The sequence below is a fragment of the Bombus pyrosoma genome, linkage group LG1 (assembly GCF_014825855.1).
Source record: "Bombus pyrosoma isolate SC7728 linkage group LG1, ASM1482585v1, whole genome shotgun sequence".
Taxonomy (NCBI): domain Eukaryota; kingdom Metazoa; phylum Arthropoda; class Insecta; order Hymenoptera; family Apidae; genus Bombus; species Bombus pyrosoma.
Genome location: NC_057770.1, coordinates 15,588,073 through 15,608,745, shown reverse-complemented (window position 1 = coordinate 15,608,745; position 20,673 = coordinate 15,588,073). Strand labels below are relative to the sequence as shown.

General features: G+C 40.7%; 1 protein-coding gene across 20 annotated transcripts in view; it reads right to left on the bottom strand.

Moving 5' to 3' along the window:
• The window catches only part of LOC122570392 (bromodomain adjacent to zinc finger domain protein 2B-like), a 225,839-nt gene that overhangs the window by 153,941 nt on the left and 51,225 nt on the right, over window positions 1-20,673 (bottom strand). For 17 of the 20 annotated variants that reach the window (XM_043732668.1, XM_043732641.1, XM_043732762.1 and 14 more), the window contains one exon: window positions 17,862-17,921. The gene's annotated coding sequence lies outside the window, so the exon portion shown is untranslated. Of the gene's footprint in view, window positions 1-2,036; window positions 2,338-3,498; window positions 4,296-17,861; window positions 17,922-20,673 lie in introns of those variants that run through there. The other 3 variants (XM_043732685.1, XM_043732695.1, XM_043732711.1) reach the window with 2 other exon arrangements.

Below are 20,673 nucleotides of genomic sequence, written 5' to 3'. Positions count from 1 at the left end.
CGTTGACATTTTTTTACAACAAAGAACGCAGCTTGACGGGTCTTACAAGCGAGAGACACAGCTTGAGGTATGTTGACCAACAATTGCACTGTATCATCTCCAATATCGCGCTGAGAAAACGACGCTGATGCGAAGAAAAGCTCATCGCGAGTTTACTCGTGGCCGGTCGACTGCGTTTGGCCATGAGAACACCACTTAACCCGTGACCGGTCAACAATGTGTTAAAAGTCCGGACGTTAAAGGTTAGTAATTTTGATTTACGTGTGCCATGAAATGAAAAATGTTGAAAATCCCCTGTTTACGCATTGTTCATTATGAATACGACGAATACACGTCAACTGTAAGATCGTCGTTCCACCTAGTGCGTCATCGATGCGGTTTCTACGGTGCACCGGGAAAAGGTCATCGTGTAGAGACACGGTCGGCGTTCTCTCGAATCTGTCCATACTGTCCGTAAGTACGGTCCTGGCGCGATTACGAGAGCGAGTATGGAGCTCGTTCCACGGCTGAACTGCAGCTGCACTTAAGCCTCGACTCCCCATCTTGCATTTCCGCATTGTCCGCCTGTTTTCTTTTTTTTTTTTTTTTTTTTGCCACGACGCCGCGATCGCCGATTTCTCGCCCTCGTACACTCGCGGCCCATTGTTACGAGATACGTCCCCCGATTTCCTGAATGAATTTCCAGCCAGCGCGCGTTATTCAACGTACCAGCAGCACAGGTTTTCAGCCTCTTCATCGCTCCGCGTTTTCAAGGAAAAGAACATAATGCAGGCGACACAGCTAAAATCTTGCGAACGCAGATATACGCAACGTTGTTCAAGTTAGTTTCAATATTTTTCACACCTTATACAACGTAACATTTATGCATATTCTAATTTTATCGATAGGAGGTAATTTTCGAACTCGTAATCTTTACATGACTCGATAAAAGTCGAATTTCTCGACTACACATTCCTTGAATATCTTAATTTCGTTATTGAGATATACGCTCAATCTTTCAAGAAACGAGTTATTTAATCTCATAAGTTTGAAAAATTAGGAATTTCTAAAGCGGTTACACTTCTAACAGCATGATCGCTATTTCATTATGTTCTATGATTTCTCAGCGTTGTCTATGGACAAGGATGGCTGTCTTTCACACAATCAGCTAACAATCACAGCAAAAATTTAGATGCGTTCGAGTTAGTACATGAAAATTAAAAAAGGCGTAAACCAATTATTGAGATATGTATAATTTTCTGTGCTGGACTAGGTTAGATGCGTAGCAGAGATACTCGTATGTGAGTATCAGTGTGTGGAAGTGTGTGTGTGCGTGGCGTCTCAAAAACAGATGAATTGTAAACAGTTCAGTCGGTTAACAGTCGGATATGGAAGAAAGCGGTGAGACGCGTGCAAGTGTGTATCGATGAATATCTTAGCAATCGTCCATTAAATAAATATATAATTATTCTAATATTAATTCCAAGTGTAAATTTAGGGTTCCTGTAACATTATTTCGGTTAACAAGATCCACACCAAAGATTCTCAACACCGATCAATAAACCACATCAGATAGAGAGTAGCCATGTACAATAAATTCGTATACACATTCACATCGGGAACGTCTACTCCTCTCCAGTTTCGATCAGGTAACTCTACATATTCTTGACAAGTTGTCAAACTTGATGTTCTCTAAGATAAAGTGTCCGTCTTTAATCTTCGTCTGGTTTAGGGTCACAGACTCAGCCTGACTTCAATTTTATCAGGAATTTAGTGTACAGACTCTGCGCATCGCAACTTAAACTGAAGAAGTAACGCTTCATCTCGTTGAAAATGGCGATCTTGGAAAAAACGGAAAATCGAGATATGACATCGGTTGACCGGATAATAACGTGGAACGAGCGTCGCGCTAACCAGCTGACGTTTCGAAGGAATCGTAACATCCTGCGTGAAACAGAGATAAAAGAAGACACGACGACGACTGGCGAAGGAAAGGAAAGGAAAGAAAGAGAAAGTCTGAACGCGAGCAACGGCAGATGTAAACGAGAAGCTTTTACCTTTAATGGATTCGCCCCGGAGCCATCGAGATCTTCGGGGTTGAAAATACTCGGCAGTAACGAAGTTTCGTAACGAGCAGCGGCGCTAGGCGCGCGCTACTCGACTGCGCCAATTTAAATTCGAATTGCACTCCGCCGATCGAAGCCGTATTAAAAGTTGTTTTCGACGGCGTGCCGGCATGAATCTTCCTCGGGGTCGATCTTTGCCAAGCTACGCTAAAAATGTAAACCCCAGCCTTCTCTCTCTCTATCTCTCTCTCTCTCTTTTTCTCTCTGCGGCTTCGCATATCGCGACGCGCCACGTTCTGTCACGATCGAATCGTACCACGGCTCCAAAAATATGCGTCGACTCGCGGCTTTGTCTCGTTTACACGCCACGGACTTCTAATTAAGTAAGACATTGCAGTTACATACGAATGTCCGTGTGCATCTATACACTGCCATGCACAAATTATGTGACGGCTTTTATTAATTTTTTAACGCTTCTGAATTATTGCAAATACATAAAATATGTATTTGTCCCAAATGAAACTTTTTAACCAGCTAAGGGCTGACATTGTGCCAATGGAACGTTTCATTCGCGATTTTTCCCATCAATGTACGTTATCGGATTCTGTTTCTTTTCTTTTTTAAACACCGTAGTTATTAGGTTGTCCGAAAAGTGTCTTTCTTTTACAGGCACATCTTCTACAACGACGTATCTTTATGCAAACGTGAAACCCAATCTGTCGAACGTTATGTTCTTCATTTTGATAGAACAAAATGGACCATACGCAGTTCGATAAAATAATATAAAACGGAGAATGTGCACCCATTATTTCCTTACAAAACGAAAGAAACTTTTCGGACGACCTAATACATAGATTTTATGAAGTATCGATATCAAATTCATGGAACCCGCAGGTATAATCCCTGTTTCAATTTTTTAACAGAACAATAGTATCTATGGAGACGTTTTTCGCTTGTAACTTTAAAAATGTGACAAAAATATCGACCTTTTACCAAATTGCGGCAAGTGTCCAAAACTTACAGACACAAACGCTGTATGTGTTTTATTAGTGGAATCTAAAATACCGCTGAAACACGATTTGAATTTGAGATTGTAATTACCGACGTAGTCTATTCTCAATCAAAGCGATAAATCTTTCAGCCGCGTATCTTTGCCTCATCGAATTATATTTTATACTTGTCTCATCGCGAGATATCCACTTCCTTGAGAAACAACGCTTACAGCGACTGAGTTTGATATCAAAGCGTCAGCCGCCGTGCAAACAGCATAGCCGATCAATTAACGAAAGAATACCACATTACGCGTTTCCCAGTTGCAGCGTCATCCAGCCTCTCCCATATCGAAGCCAAGCCTGCGTAAAATCGACACAGGGAAATGCAGTTCGTTGAAAGCAACTTGCCTGGTACAACAGCGTATCGCGATCGCGTACACCACGTCTGTAATAATACGTACCAAGAGGAACTGGCGAGGAGCAGCGTGCGTGCACACGCGCGGCTTCTGCAACCTGGATCGTATCAATCGTTGTACACGCGTCGCGACGGTACTCGTGGAACTACACTCTGCATGTTACACATCATCCAACTATAAAGAGAGAAACACAGAGGAAGAGAAAGAGAGTCGAACGAACACACAACACCTAACCACCGTGGCTCGTCGTTGACTAATCACTGAAACGTTATCTTCGACATTTTCTTCGTTTCTTTCCATTAAAAGGCTCACAAGGAGGAAGACGACGACGACGACGACGACGATCACTAGCGCAACTGTAACGAGAATATCGATGTAGCTGCGAAGCACCCACTCGCATCGACCAGTGGATTAAGAAAACCGTGGCGCACGCGATTAAACGCGCTGTACAAGGAAGTATAATAATTGCGTAGGTACCGAGCGACGTTAATGGAACGTCTTGCCAGCGGCTGTAGCGCGATCCAAGGGACAGCGTGTAATAAACGTGTACGGTTTCTCGTTCCCTCCTCCGTCGTCTCTCTTCGTCTGCCAGCACCTTGCATCCTCGCTACTCTGTCGCTCTCCTCGCTTTTGCCTCTCTTTCTGTCACCGATCTCTCATTCCTTCGTCTCCTTCTCGTGTACGCTCTCTCTCTCTCTCTCTCTCTTTCTCTCTTTTACTCACTCGCGCTCTTTCAAATACACACAACGTGGTACGTGCTGTGGCCTCTTCGTCTTGTATACACGCACGCTACGCTTCCTCTCGGTTGCACTGTTGCAGACATATGCCTGCACGCGTGCACACACGAACGCGACACGTAGTACGGTTAAAAGGCGCAGAGACGAGAAATCGCCTGCGACTGGATTCCACGAGCCGGCCAACAGGCCACAAAACTTGGCCGGGGCTCAAAAGAATCGTCTCCTCTTCATCCTATCTCTTGTCCTCTCTTTCTGGTTCTCTGGCGATTCTACGCCATCTTTATCGTTCTTGGTTCCGCACCGTCTCCGTCCCTCTTTTCGCGCGCTCTCAGGATCTTCGTTGCAAACAAGCACACCACCACCGAGACCGCCTTTTTCCTCTTCCTTTTTCACCCGATCGTCAGTCCCCTTCTTTTATCGCGTTTCCTCCGCAACCGTCTTCCTCCGCCGTGACTCGACTTTTGCATTCTGCACCGCCGAATTACTGCTTAAAGGCTGCTTCTTTCCACGCCACAGACCTGCTCCATCAGAACAGCATCAGCAGAGGAACAGAAGGCGCTTGATCGCTGATAAAACTGCACGGAAATGGCGCTGATTCGCGAAAAAATTAACGAATCTTCTGGGATCCTCTTGGATATTTCTCGACGCTTAACACTAGAACTATCACACCAGTCAAATTGACTGGCTTTACAATTTTATTTTAAAATTCCTACTTCCTGTTATATTTTTTCCTCGCAATGATGTAATTACTTTCGCAACGATAACTAAAATAATAATATAATGAGTTTTATCTTGTTTTTTATGTATTCAAACTGAAAATAATTTTGCATCAAGGCTACCTATACCAATATCAGTCAAAATGACTGGTACTTGTCAGAGTGTAAAAGGGTCCTGCAATCAGTTTATCGAACCCAATTAACCAGATTCCTCGTTTTCTACAACTTGCCACGCGTCTTTTAAATTTTTACCCCGTATCATTCAGTATGATGATGTCAGTTATGAGGAAAATTCCGGATCGATCGCTAGATGCTAACGCTAGAAATAGCACAGCAGTCGAAATGACTGGTTCTACAGTTTTATGAATGTGTCAACCCTCGTTTAGGTCGATCATCATGGTCCCAGATGGATTGATAATACGAAAAATGTACTACATAACATGGAATTGCTTCTGTAAGAAAGTAATAAATCAATAAACATAAAGATATTCTATTATTAGGCATTTTTTAAAGACCAGGCATTTGCGCTGGTTCTAGTAGAAATAGCTTCGCGTTAACTATCGTTAATTCTGGTGTTAAAATCGGATAACGTTCTTATTTTTGCGTTACTCGAATTATTCAAAGGACTGCCATCCGTGTCGCTTTAATCTTTCTATTCGTTCTTCGCGTTTCTATATTTTGTAAAATAATTATAACATGCCGACTATCTAGTGTGTATAATTCCTTTAATTTCTGTCTACATACTTACAACAAAGTAATTGGTAATAACAATGCTTTAATTGTTACGAGCGGTGTATGTTAATGAGTTGATAAATTGCAAGACAGATAAGATAACGAGGTGGCTTGTAATTTGTAAAATTTACGCGTAAAACGTCGTTCGGTTTATTGCTTGTCGAGCTTGTACCTATTACGCAAACAAATTTATTAATCTGCCGATAACTTGTAGCCACGCGATGACACACTAGACATTTCTAAATTTATTAAAAGCAAAAGTAACAAGAAAGAATATTCCGTATCTGTTCAAGTGGAACGGTTCTAAAAAAAGAAAAGAAAAATCGTAGGTGATGTAACTAGAAACGTGAAAAAAAAAAAAAAAAAATCGTGGAAAAACGCACACCGTGCGAGCTGCAAGCTAACTGGATGTTAACGCGTGAAACTTGCTCGAAATATAAGAGGTGAATCGGCGGTTTAATTTCCCGCGCCAGTTAGCCGGTAATTCCGCCTGCTAAAAAGTTGAAAATCAAAATTTAAGCCGACTATTTAAAACACGAGCGATGCTCTTAGCCACGAACGATATCGTCCCAAGCTCGCAGTGGATCCGAGACAAAAATCAGCGAGGAGAGCAAGCAGTTTCGTATTCGGCGTGGAACGAACGAAATAAAAACCGATTTATCGGGAGCAGGCGTGCAATTAAAAAGCACTCGTAACTCGTTCGGCCTGCTGCGTTACTGTAATTTTCGCTTATCGATGGGCCGCGAATGCGTTTGAAAATAAACGAGAAAGAATCGCCGCGCAACGCTAAGTAAACAATCGCATGATTCCCAACGAAATTATCGTACAGTACACACGTTCACGCACTGGAATCGATGTTTCATTTGGTTCGACTGTTTGATAGCGCTGAAATTTAACGCTAGAACTACCAAACTCGTCAAAATGACGGATTTCCATATTTTTTTTTTCTTCTTTTTTTTTTTTATTTTGCAATTATTAAATGCATAGAGGTGTTTTTGGCAAAGTTAATGTCGATTTTTATTGGAATCGAATTACGAGCGTATTATTGTCTTTAATTGTAATTTTATCTGCAAATATTTATATACATATGTGACCAGGTGATGTGAGTGTTAAGCAACACCTTAAAAAAGCTTTGAAGTTCATGCGCTTTGTTCGCACACACATTTGATACTCTCTGCATAAACCGAAGTTAAATTCATAAAGCGATAGAATTGCACCCATTGCTTTATAGTATCGCTTATGTTAAAATTCTGCCATGAATCAAATGTACTTAAAATACTAAGCTAGGATTTCTAAATGTTATACGTACATGCTACATTTTCTTAAATCCTACGACATGCTATAAAACAACGCCAACAGAAACACCATGTTTGTCTCTGAAAAGAACTAACACAGTCGTGTGGAAAGTTTACATTGCGATTTATATTGTGATACAATATTGCGCGTTTTATCTTCTACTGATTAATAACCGATAATAGACTGCACAATTCGCAAGAAACAAAAGCTTTTCAAACTTTCGTATTCTTGAGAAGATCGAGTAAACACGATGCGTCAAAGTTTAATGATAAGCTTTAATAACAGGTTTCTCAATTTTTTTCACGGAACGCCGATTAAATTACTTCTTTCGTAATAGATGCGTCAACCCGCAACCTGCTTCAGGACAGCGTTTCCACGCTAAGAAACTATAAAAAGCTGCGTGCAGCTCGACTCGTATCCGGGTTTCCTCTGGTCGTGTAGCCGCCACAGGCTAGGAAGGCGGAAAATTATCCCTCGAAACTTCCCCACCGTTGTTTTTCTTCCCTCTTTTTTGCCAGCATCTAATTTTCTCTCTAAGCCGTCCACCCACATAACATAAACTTTTTTGATCCGGGAACCAACTTCGTGACCATGTAACATGCGCGTACATGATCGCAACGCTTTAAAAATCTTACTGATTTTGGATCTCACAGCGAGCCAGGTAAACGATAATATAACAACGATAACCACCCTGGCTTTTACAGCATTCAGCTAACGTTCTATTGCAGCGGTTCCTTTAACTCTTTGCCTATTATGTGCCGTGTAATTCTGATTAATCTGTCGATCGTTTGATGAGGCAATAGAGGCTGGTTAATTAACACTACAACTACCACACCACTCAAATTGGCTGGTTTTACAATTTTATTTTGAACTTCCTACTTCGTGTTATATTTCTTTCCGTAATGATATAATGACTTTCGCAACGATAACTAAAATAATAATATAATGAATTTTATCTTGCTTTTTATGTATTCAAAATCAAAATAATTTTGTACCAAGGCTACTCATACCAATACCAGTCAAAGTGTAAAAGGGTTCTGCAATCTGTTTATCGAACCCCAATTAACCAGATTCCTCGTTTCCTACAACTTGCCACGCGTTTTTTTAATTTTTACCGCGTATCATTCAGTATGATGATAACAGTTATCAGGAAAATTCCCGATCGATGGCTAGATGCTAAAGCTAAAAATAGCACAGCAGTCAAAATGACTGGTTCTATAATTTTATAAATGTGTCAACCCTCGTTCAGGTCGATCATCATGGTCCCAGATGGATTAATAATAGTAATTAAATGTACTACATAACATGGAATTGCTTCTGTAAGAAAGTACTAGACCAATAAATATAAAAATATTCTATTATTACGTATTTTTTAAAGACCAATCTTTTTGACTGGTTTTAGTAGGAATAGCTTCGTGTTAACAATACTTTTAACAGTAGTTCTACTGTTGAAAGGAATTACACCATTTTTTATTATTGGATAATTAATAGTAAAATATGTAGATGCATAAATGTTATTTTATTGTAGGGTATTTCAGTATTTGGGCAAGCAAATTGGCCGATTCTACTTTTGCAAGTGTTTGAATTACATTATTCAGGTACATGATTAAGAGAACGGTTGTAATGGATCTTTTATAATGAACTAACGTTCTGAAGGATACGTCGGAATGGTCAAACATGTATATAGATTATTATGAGAATCGTTACATCTTGAAATGTTTTATTCATCAGGACACGCATCCTTAGTAATTGTAATCTAACGTTTAATTCTAGAGGAATAAGCGTCTCGCTTCCATAAATTCATTCATCATGAAGAGATGACAGAAACTTGCGAGGTAAGTTTTAAAAAGCCATATTCGTAACAATTTTAGAGCAGATCGATATTAACACAGATCACGTTGATTCTAATGTTACCAAACTACGACAAAATTTGTTCTTTCCAATCTCACCCTATTCTCAGTCTGTTGCATCTTCATGGTAGACGCAACAAAGAAACCGTTCTTAATCCTCTTTACCTAAGAATCTCCAAGAACAATTCGACTCAGCGTATCTACGAACATAAACCTCGCCCATTCTATCTCGCGAAACTCAACATTACCACAAGCATCATCGACTCATTGATACATCGAAACGTAGTTTCCTTCACCCTAAACTGTTCCGTGGGTGCGCGTAGCGAACAGGAACGCGGTATTCCGGTCGAGATTTTCCTTAACCGAAGAAGGGTCAGGAGGATGGAAAATTATCCCTGGAAAGCTGGCTGGGACCCACCCTCTTCTATAATATTTCTCTCTTTCTCTGCAACGATCGTTCGTATCCAGCGTCGAACCTGTCCCGATTGCCTGCTTCCTTCTCGTTTTCGTCCCGGGCAACCCACCGCCGGAGAGAGGCCGGTTTCTCTCTTTCTCTCCGGACAGTCGGTCGGGTTCCATCGTTTTCGCGTGTGTACGTGGGCAAGGCGCTCGATATTTCAGGCCGTCGCCCACGAGAAACGCAGTTCCTGGGGGCGTGTTCCGCACTGGCATGGTCGACGCTGGCCGGCCGGCGTTACCTCGGTTCGTTTACACCGAACGTAGAAACGGAGAGCTGGCATAATTTCCGGCGGAGACGGTGGCGTGCGCAGCTAACGCCGTTTCATGCGTCCGCAACGATTCCACCGGCTCTCTCTCGTTGTACCTCGCCGCGCCTGTCCCTCGGTCTCGTCTTCTCCCTTTCTCTCTGATTTCCTCTCTATACAGGGTGTTTCAGAAAATTGCTGCAAAATTCCAAGTGGTATTCGTCGGAAGAAAGAAGAAGCCTTTGATAAACGTGGATTCGAACATCGGTAGTTTGAGATTTACAAGACGTTCTCCTAAGAGCGTGGGTTACTGTATATTATGTTAGGTTGTCCGAAAAGTTTCTTTTCTTCCATAAGATGATGATAGACGAACAACAATTTCTGTTTTATATCATTTTATTGAATTGGGTATGATCCATTTCCTTACATTTCTATTATTATGTTCGTGCATAATTCAATAAACTAATATAATTGCGCGTCTATCACTTCCTTATAAAACGAAAGAAACTTTCCGGACAACCCAATATCTGGGAATTGCTAAGATATATTACCTATTTACAGATGTTATACGACAAGGGAACAACTGTTGGTCGTGCACGATTCTCTTCGCGGTGACATGGCTAGCAATTCTTCATTCGAACGCCATTCTTCGACAGCTTATGTCCGGATGTTTGTAAATTTCTTGCGCAACTCCGCTAAATGAAGGTTCACTGTGCTAGACTCTAACTTCCAGCGAAGATGGTACGGTGAGCGTAAAACGGATTCGCACAGCAGCCAATTTTGACAACAACTCTGTAGAAGTTTAAACAACGCTTCGAACAACGAAAGACACGTACATATCTTTAACAATCTTCCGAATGAACTTCTTAAGAAAAAAAAAAATTATCTATCTATCATACGTGTATCGAGAGACAGATGATCCGCAGCTTTAAGATTTCTCTGCCGGTTCCCAAGAGCAGTTCGCCATAAAGTTTGACACCAATTTTCTGATACACCCTGTATATATGTACATATCTCTCTCTCATCTTTTGCTAGTCCGCCGGCAGCTTCCAACGCGCGACTCGCCTCGGGTCCAACGTCGCTGCTTGCTTTTAAGGTAGCCTCGCGTAGTATTCGCGGCTCGCTGCTCCTTCCCAATTAACCCTTTGGTGACACTGGCGCACTCAGATTAACTCCGCTAGGAGCGTGCGTGTGTTCGTTTTTGTTGTTTCGTCACGTGTACGCGTACAACACGCTGAGAAACTTTTCGGTGCTATAGAGTGACGCATTGGGTGGATGTAGCGGAAGTGACATTGAGTTACGTATCCTAAGAATATAGTGAGTTGTTGAATTTCGAGGAAGTTATAATACACGAAAGAAATGATAATAAATTGTACACTTTAATTAATGAAGCTATAGTTAGTTGGCCTCGTCGATGAGGCAGTCGAGTGATAGCAGGAATTTTTATGCAGTACGTTGTATTTAAAGAAATTACGTGCGACAATGAGAATAATAATATGCAGACGAATAAAGTACGATAACTAAGAGACGCAATTAATAAAATTCGCAGACCTTTTACTTAAACGATCGTGACTCTTGCTTTCAAAATTCGGAGAAAAATATGTTCTTGATAATCCATCGTGAATTATCTCTAAACACGACCTTTTCAACATTCTCATCTGTATCCTTTTAGTTAATTCATTTCTTCCCGGCGAGTGCGTGAACGATGCTAATTTATGCAAATGCGACAGCGTCTTTTAACGTTGTTAAGAAACAGAAACAATTAATAGCGATAGGATAAAAGAGCAAAGAACGGCTGAATTTGACGTTTGAGCGCAGTTCGCGAATACATTGGATATTATGCAGAAATTCGTTAAATTTCGATTGGAGTTGACGCAGAGAACGGTTGAAGAACATATTGGAAATTACGTGAGAGCATAGCAGCGTACTACTTAAAATTTCGACTAGAGCTCGAGGTCGCAGAGCGGACAAATACTCGCGTGAGTCACGATTTTCGGGGCTTCTCATCCTCGAACGTATCCGAAAAGACGAGCAAGTTACCGATTCGAGTCGCGTCTCGGTGGACGGTGACGCGCACGAAGCGCGAATTTTAAAATCGCTGCTCTTGAGCGGCCAGTGTAAGAGACACGGCTCGCGAAGAAACAAAGGGTAAAAAGTAATGGGATTTGCATTCGGATACGAAGTGAATCGTCGCGAGGTTGGAATAAAAGTGGTAGAAACAAGAGCTAGGAAAAAAGAGGAAGAGAAAAAGGGTGTATGATATGCACAGTTCCAGCAAAGTATTCAAACAATTGTAGATACCTTTTATAAGTATATTATTTGTTATACGAAACATGGTGAAATTTGATTGATCGTGTAACGAGACTCGACTACAGTTGATCAAATCTGAAAGAAATGTGAAAATATACGTAAAAGCCAGAAAATATTTAATGGAGTTATATACTTCAGAGAGGTCATAAAGGTATTTGAAGAGTCAATTTTCATGATTTTGACACTTACTGTATTCTTAGCATGTCTGTTCATGCTGTAAATAGGTGTATAATTTCTGTTGCTAAATATACTATTGCAATAAATATCTTGCTAATGAAATTCCAAAATGTTTTATACAACACATATAATATGGACATAAAAGTTTTCTGTACAGTAGCTTTAAATATTTTCGTGAGGAAGTGTAGAGGGGCGATGAACTCTCATTAAACGCCAAGTTATTTCTCTCTCCTTGTTCTTTTACCCCGTTTCTTTCATTCCCTTTTTATTAAATAAACTACCGTGAAGGTATAATAAGCGACTAAATGTGACCGATAAATCGAACGAGCAGGGAGAAAGAGCAGAAGAAATTTAAAGCCAATTGACAGCTTTAATGAAACGATCCAGGTATCCGATTTACTAATCGCGTCGGTATCGCGCAAACGAAGCTGATTCGTTCGTTAAAATATCGCTTGGTCGCATCGGTTTCTACGGCGAAGATCACCTTATATTAATACGAAGCTAACAGAGCAGAGATATAAACCGATAAAATTTACTGTAACCATAAAATATTTTACGCCCCTCCAGTCGCTTAAGATCGTACTTAGCCCGAGTTATCTCCGCCATAAATTCGGTCGCGGCATCGAGAGGGACGCAAAGTGAACGCGAAACACCAGGCAGAGAAAACCAACCTTTCCTCCCTTTTGGCCACTTATTTTCGAATAAAACGGTAAAAAGGAAACTTGTGGATGACGAACGTGAAAAGGCACGAGCGAACGTGATCGCGTAATATATGCAACGGAGCGTTCTCCCAGACGTCGTTTAATGTTAAGGCGCGTGTACTCGCTAGCAAACGTGTTCGCGACTAGTGTTCACGAACGATGCTTGCAAAATGTTTATCTATGTATGGACATTGAAATACTTTCTACAATTGAAACATTGAAATGAACTGAATGTAGAAAGTAGAAGATAGTAGGATACAAAGAATTAATTCGAAAGTATGCGAACAATTGCTTACTTTTGACAAGATGTATGTGAGAAGATTTCATTGAAAACTTAGATACGAATAAATGTAAATGCAGTGTTTCTTTGTAATCGTCATAGTTACGTATAACAGAGTATCGTGAAAAGATTAAATTGATTTTTAAAAACTAATACGCAATAACAAACAATTCCTAATAGTCAAGTGTCACGTCCCGCGCCCCGCACGAACCGTAGCGCGAAAGTAAAATTGGTAATTTCTTTCAAATCAAGGTAATATAAAAGGTTTATTTGAAACCGCGTTTACAGTATTTGAAGTGAAATGCAGTTAAAGCCGCTAAAAGCTATATCTTGCAATAAATTTATCCAACTATGTTTTTATAATTAGTTAACTATAACGATATTAAAACAGTTTAAAACTGTAAACGAAGTCGGCAGTTTGAACAAACGTCCCTAAACATTTTTAAAAGAAAGACCCCAATGTTTTTTCATCTCCGACAGATATAAATAAATGTAGCGACTCAAAGAAGTCAATAATTAATTACCGTTCGTCAACCGAAAAATTACCATTGTCTACCGAAGAATTAGTTATCATTTTGTCAACCGAAGAATTACCATTTTTTTCAACCGAAGAATCACAATTTTATCAACCGAAGAATTACCATTTTTTCAACCGAAAAATTACCATTTTTTCTACCGAAAAAGTACCATTTTTTCTACAGAAAAATTACAATTTTGTGAACCGAACAATCATAATTTTAGCAATCGAAGAATTACCATTGTTTCTACCGAAAAAGTACCATTTTTCTACCGAAAAAGTACCATTTTCTACCGAAAAAGTACCATTTTCTCTACCGAAAATTATCATTTTGCCAACCGAACAATCATAATTTCAGCAACCGAAGAATTACCATTTTGTCACCCGAAGAATTACCATTTTCTTTACTAAAAAAAATTACCATTTTTTTTAACAGAAGAATTACTATTTTTTCAACCGTAGAATTACCATTTTTTCAACCAAAGAATTACCATTTTTTCTATCGAAAAAGTACCATTTTCTCAACCGTAGAAGTACCATTTTTTGAACCAAAAAATTACGATTTTTTAACCGAAAAATTACCATTTTTTTTTTACCGAAGAATTACCATTTTGTCACCCGAAGAATTACCATTTTTTTACCCAAAAAACTACCATTTTTTTTACCCAAAAAATTACCACCTTTTTAACCAAAGAATTACCATTTTTTTAACCAAAGAATCACCATTCTTTCAACCGAAGAATTACCACTTTTTCAACCGAAGAATTACCATTTTTTCTACCGAAAAAGTACCACTTTTTCTACCGAAGAATTACTATTTTATCAACCGAAGAATCAAAATTTTATCTATCAAAGAATCATAATTTTATCAATCGAAGAATTACTATTTCTTTAACCGAAGAATTACAATTTTTTCAACCGAAAAATTACAATTTTATCAAACGAGGAATCATAATTTTATCAACCGAAGAATCATAATTTTATCAACCGAAGAATCATAATTATATCAACCGAAGAATTACTATTTCTTTAACCGAAGAATTATAATTCTTTCGACCGAAAAATCATAATTTTGTCAACCAAAGAATCATAATTTTAGCAACCGAAGAATAAAAATTTTAACAACGGAAGTATCATAATTTTATCAACCGAAGAATCATAATTTTATCAACCGAAGAATTACCATTTTTTCAACCGAAAAATTACCATTTTTTTACCGAAAAAGTACCATTTTTTCTACAGAAACTTATCATTTTGCCAACCGAACAATCATAATTTCAGCAACCGAAGAAATACCATTTTGTCACCCGAAGAATAACAATTTTCTTTACTCAAAAAAATTACCATTTTTTTAACAGAAGAGTTACCATTTTTTCTACCGAAAAGTACCATTTTTTCTACCGAAAAAGTGCCATTTTTTCTACAGAAAAATTACCATTTTGTGAACCGGACAATCATAATTTTAGCAATCGAAGAATTACCATTTTTTTTTACCGAAGAATTACCATTTTGTAACCGAAGAATTACCATTTTTTCAACCAAAGAATTACCATTTTTTCTACCGAAAAAGTACCATTTTCTCAACCGTAGAAGTACCATTTTTTGAACCAAAAAATTACGATTTTTTAACCGAAAAATTACCATTTTTTTTTTTACCGAAGAATTACCATTTTGTCACCCGAAGAATCATAATTTTATCAACCGAACAATCATAATTTTAGCCACCGAAGAATTACCATTTTTTAACCGAATAGTTACCATTTTTAATCGAATAATTACCATTTTTTCAACCGAAGAATTACCATTTTGTCAACCGAAGAATTTTATATCCTTTAGTCTGTCAGTCAATTATCAATCTCAAAATCGAGTAAGATTTGAATAAATCATTACATATTGTTAATTTACTTTCGAAAAACTTTAATCCTCTCTCGTGCCAATATTCCCGCACATATCAGGTTAGCCGAAAGTGGAACTTATTGCCAGTTGCATTAAACGTCAGTTAACGTTACCGAACGCGGCAACTAAATAGAACGCGACACAAGCTTTGTAGAACTATTTCGTTACTTGACAAGTTCCCTATTTGCAGATTCTTTCGCGCAGGTTTTGAGTTGCGGGTCTGATTAAAAAGGTTTCCTAAGTTAGTAGAAAAACCGTTCTTACTTAACTTGCCAGTTAATGCAAGAAGCAGTGTAATATTTAAGCAGTAATTGTAGGTACATATAATACATAATGATATAGCAAATAGTCAAGAATATTACTGTTACGTTTTCTAATAGGTAGTTTCAATTTATAGCTTGCTGATACCATAAAAAGCTAGTAAATTCTATTTCTAATTATTAATTAATTCATCGTTCATTTGTACACATCAATCGGACCCAACTGTTGTTACTATAAATTAATCAGATTATCCAAGTAATTTGCGAATATCGGCGAGGAACACACCTTTAGAGAAAGACAGGAAGCGTCAATGCGGACTTACACTAGTAACAGAGAAAGATAGAAAGAAGGTGAAAGGGCGTAGGTGGAACGTTCGATCAGCGACGAGGAACCGGAGTCGTTGGAGAAACGAGGCGAGTGGACTCATTCCAGCGAGTTCGCGAACACGCTACCTCGTATTCCTGTATTTCCATGCGCAAGGTGCAGCATGAGCGTATATGCAGTAATCACGATGCACACGTAAGTACGTTTGTGCCGCCTAAGAAACAGAACTGTCCGTTGACGTCATCCGGTGACAAATTATACGACTCGCGGGAGTTCGACGTGCCCACGGAACGTAATGCCCACAGCAACGAGTATATTCCAGTTTCATCGTCTTTCTGCTTTTTTCTTTCAACGATTTATTTATTTCCGAGAAAAAAAGAAACGCCGAGTTTTGCATATTTAATCTTTTATTACGTAAATACGAGAAGGGAAAATACTTCTGATAAATAGCGTCTGATACAGTTTTATGAACATTTATAATACAAATATGTTACACGCATGTAGATAATAGGATTATATAGTAGAATGCAACAAGAAGAGGTATGTTTCTTTCATTTCTATTTCGACACAATTTCTTAAAATTAGAAGAATTAAAAGAAGAGGTAAGAAGAAGAAGAAGTAAAATTTAAACATGAATTTCGCGTCGTTTAACGTCCTAACTTTCAACCCTTTCACCGTAAAGGACTCTGAAGGTATCATAGCGAAAGAATTAACACAAATATCCACAGAAAATGTTAAAAATACATTTAGTCCGAATCTTGTTCGGAAACGGATCTTCAAAAATGCCAAATTCCAAGTTTCGATGAAGAAACCAACATTTACAGAAAACGATGTTGACGAAATTGGAAAATCCTGTCATGGTAGTTGCACCGGCAAACGGAACTTTCCACTTTCGCTAATTGCCAGCAAAATATCCTCACATTAATCTCGACCTAGACTCCCTCTCATCCCTTTGCTAGCACTGATACAAAATCCAAAAAGATCGTCGGTGCGTGAAACGACATCAATCGAGCTTTCTCGCACAGATAACGAGGCTGCACTAGCTAAAGGAGGGGAGTTGATGCGCGCGCGCGCGGGAGTTTACACACAAATATATATACATACGTTTATACGCATATACACGCGTCCACGAACGATGAAGCGGTATTCATAGAAAGGGTTGCCGAGTGTCGAGCATATAACGTACAAATTATACGTGGCCACGGAACGGGTGATTTACACGCAACAAACGAAGCATGGAAAACCGTTATCGCGAGTTCACCGCCGCTAACGTGCTAAGTATCCATCGAGAAACATCTGATAAACTTAATCCGATCGTCTCGTGGCGGTCATTACCGCAAGGATAGCCAAATTTTAGGTTCGCCAGAATAGACTCAAAAACTGGCTGAAAATATTTAAGCTTTCGTAATAAGAACCGATACACGGTTCGAGGGTTGAAATTTTCCATTTAATAAAATATAATAACGGTTACGGTCTAATCTCTGGAACCTCGACGTTTATTTAGAAAATTGAGCTTCGTGTTTTATTTTAAATTACACTTTCCTGTGGTCTGACCCATTTTACCGTATACACGATAGGTACATATACCACGCGTGTATCTCAAAAGTGAACTCACACAGACTGAAACAAGCTTCGCAGGAAGAACGAAAAACTATTTGGAAGTTTACAGAAAAAGTTATTTACTAAATAAATAATATTAACAGAAGAAATAAATTCTAGTATAAACTATACCGTGACTACTATAAATTCTGAAGGATGGTCAAATAATGCTTTTCTAATTTTTCGTTTGAAATTCCTTATCGACGATTTTCGTATTCTTCTAACACAGAACTGAATTATTTTGAGTTATGACACTTTTCGAGATATATGCGCGAATATAAAAAATTGAAGGATTTTAAGTAACTCACCCTGTAGGCTGTCGACATTGTACCGAAACCTCTTAGGAACTTCCTTCGTCACTCCAACTCCTGCGGAATCAAACAGAAAGAAACGTGTCTTGAGTGTGCACCGGATAACGGCACGATAGTAAATCATAAAGTAGCGAGCGAAACGGGCTGGCAAAGGCGAGGAGAAGCAAACTAGACGCGCGCGCGTTACCCTTCGCTAAATCTACTTGTCAGTGTATTCTCGACCTGTGCATGTTCAAAACCCATCTTCCATTTGACATTTGCCATTGTGTTCAACTAACGCCTTTTAAAAATAATTAAAATCAATTGTTTCTAAAAACCTGTCTCTCTCTATATATAGATCAAAAACAGCTATATTTTTTAGTATTTGAAAAAACAAAAATCTGATATGAGTCACAATTTCTATTTCGGTAATTCTAATATTGTAACGTTCAAATCAAAAAATGTACAAAAATGTACTTATCATGATGTTCACAAACGTAGTTTACATTAAAACAACTGAAACTGAAACTTCCAATACAAGTTACCCAAATCCCCACCGCTTTAACCTGTGTTTCCCAGAAAGCTTCTCGATTAGCGTTTAGGTTAGGTTTTGCTTCTCTATGCGCGATATCCAATAGCATGCTGTGGGCATGCACGAAGGCACGCGTGTGTTACTCGCGCGCCTCGCCTTATTTATAGTTGCCGGTATGTCCCGTGGTTTTAAGGTCTTCGTAAAGTACCGTTCGGTTAGCGTTGTCTCGGTTTAGAGCGCGCTTTAAACACCGACGCGATATTCCCTGTAATTACGGATGGTCCATGCGTGCACGCGAATGCGAGCGTACACACGCGGCTTAACCAAAAGCTATCAGGTATAAAGATTCGTTCGAGCATATATCTCGTTCACCGTGCTCAACACATTCGTACACACAGCAAGATACGTACGTCGCTACCTATATTGTAGATACGTTATACGAAACCGATGTCGAGTCGACGAACCGCCGATTTGCCGCATGCCCGACAGCGTTACTTTTGTATCGAACTACGCGACCGCGTAACGCGCCTACACACACGCGCGCAAATAATTACAACCTCCTAGAAGAGCCGAGCGCCATGGTGGAGGAGGAGGAGGAGGAGGTGGAGGAGGAGGTGGGAGGATATGCAGGTGGAGATGGAGAGGAGGAGTGAGAGGAGAAAGAGGACCAAACGAGCTACAGTTTCAAAAAGCATCCCACCGATAATACCCATATTCCCGGCCATCGAGACCCGCAGAGCTGTGCAAAATTCCAGACTCGCCGCGTTCTCCTTCCCTCTCACTCTCCGTCTCCTCTCTCTTTCTCTCTCTTTCGTTGCCTGTTTCCCATTGCACCTCTTTTTCCATCGTTCCAGAGCTCCATCTTTCTCTGTTGCGCCGCAAGAAGAGCAGACCGCTACCGCTACTGGTTCCCGTGCTACGCGCGGCATCGCCGGGAGCGACGATAATATAAAGCTCGTCGTTCTAGCCGTCGCGTCGCGTCGCGGCGTGGCGTGGCGTGGCGTGGCGTGGCGTGGCGCTACGCTGGCGGCGGCACTCGCAGATGCATGCATACAGAGGACCGACGAGCCAACGACGAGCCAACGACGACGACGACGACGGCGATGGAGAGCAACGAGAAGTACGAACGAGCACGTCGACCACGACGACGAAGAGGAAGACAGATGCATGGAGGAGAGAAACTAAAACGAGCATGTGTATCCGGTATCCACTGCGTGCGCCTCTCTGCTCGCGCTTTCATCCCGCGCGCAACAAGCATACTGCGGAGCGACGTGCACACGCACGTATGTACGATCGGACAAAAGATAATCGCGGAGAGCTGGCTGTCGGTCGCGTCGGCCGGCTCTGGACGCCTATGCTGCTCGTAGCCGTTGAACGAGCGAACCAACGACCGAACAGCGGTGACACGAACGAAGAGAGGAGGTCGTGGCGAGTTGAAGGAGGACGACGCGAAAGGGTGAAGAGATGGGAAGAGATCGAAAGAACGAAGAAGGGCCACGAGAGAACACGGGGAAAAGATTACTTCTCCCCTGCACCTCTCTTTATGTATACCTTTCTTCGCGTGACGCGAAGAAAGAAAACGCGTAAACGAAGGGAGCATAACCGGTAGAGGAAAGGGTGACGGAGGAAAGGAAGAAAAAGAAACGCGGAGGGCAAGAAAAAGAGAGAACGGTGCAGCAGAGCCGAGTAATAGGGAGTGAGCCTCTGGTGTACGTGGGGTGAGTCGACGCGCGGGAACGAGCGGTTTCGTGGGTCGGTGGGTGGGTGGACCGGGAGAGAAGCGTAGCAGCGGACCGAGATAGAGCGTGGCAGGAACGGGGAAAAGAGAGAGGAGAAGGAGGAGGAGGAAATGGTAAAGGCTAGGTGGGATGAGGTTGGTTAGGCGGACGCGGGGCCAAGAGATGAGTGAGACGACTACGACGACGACGACGAACGCGCGTAGCAGAGCATAGGAGAGAAGCGTACCACCGGCGGATCAAGGGAGGAGAGGAGGGGGACGTCGGGGAGACACACGCTGTGCGAGAGGCGCTGGCTGAGTTTGTGAGCACGCGCTACTACTCTTCGAAGCTCGAGTTCTATCTGGCCGTGTCCCTCGTTCCTCTCTGTAGCTGTATAGCTGTAGCTACGCTTCTTCTTTCTCACTCGTGCTTTTGCTCGCCTCTGCCGTCATCTCTCTTTCTTCTTCGTCCGCGATGCACGTATATACACGCTCTCTCGATCCTCTTTCACTTATGCTCGTTCTCTCGATTCGCTCCGTTCGTCCTTCTCTCCTTGCCGTCTTTCTCGTTTATAATGCGC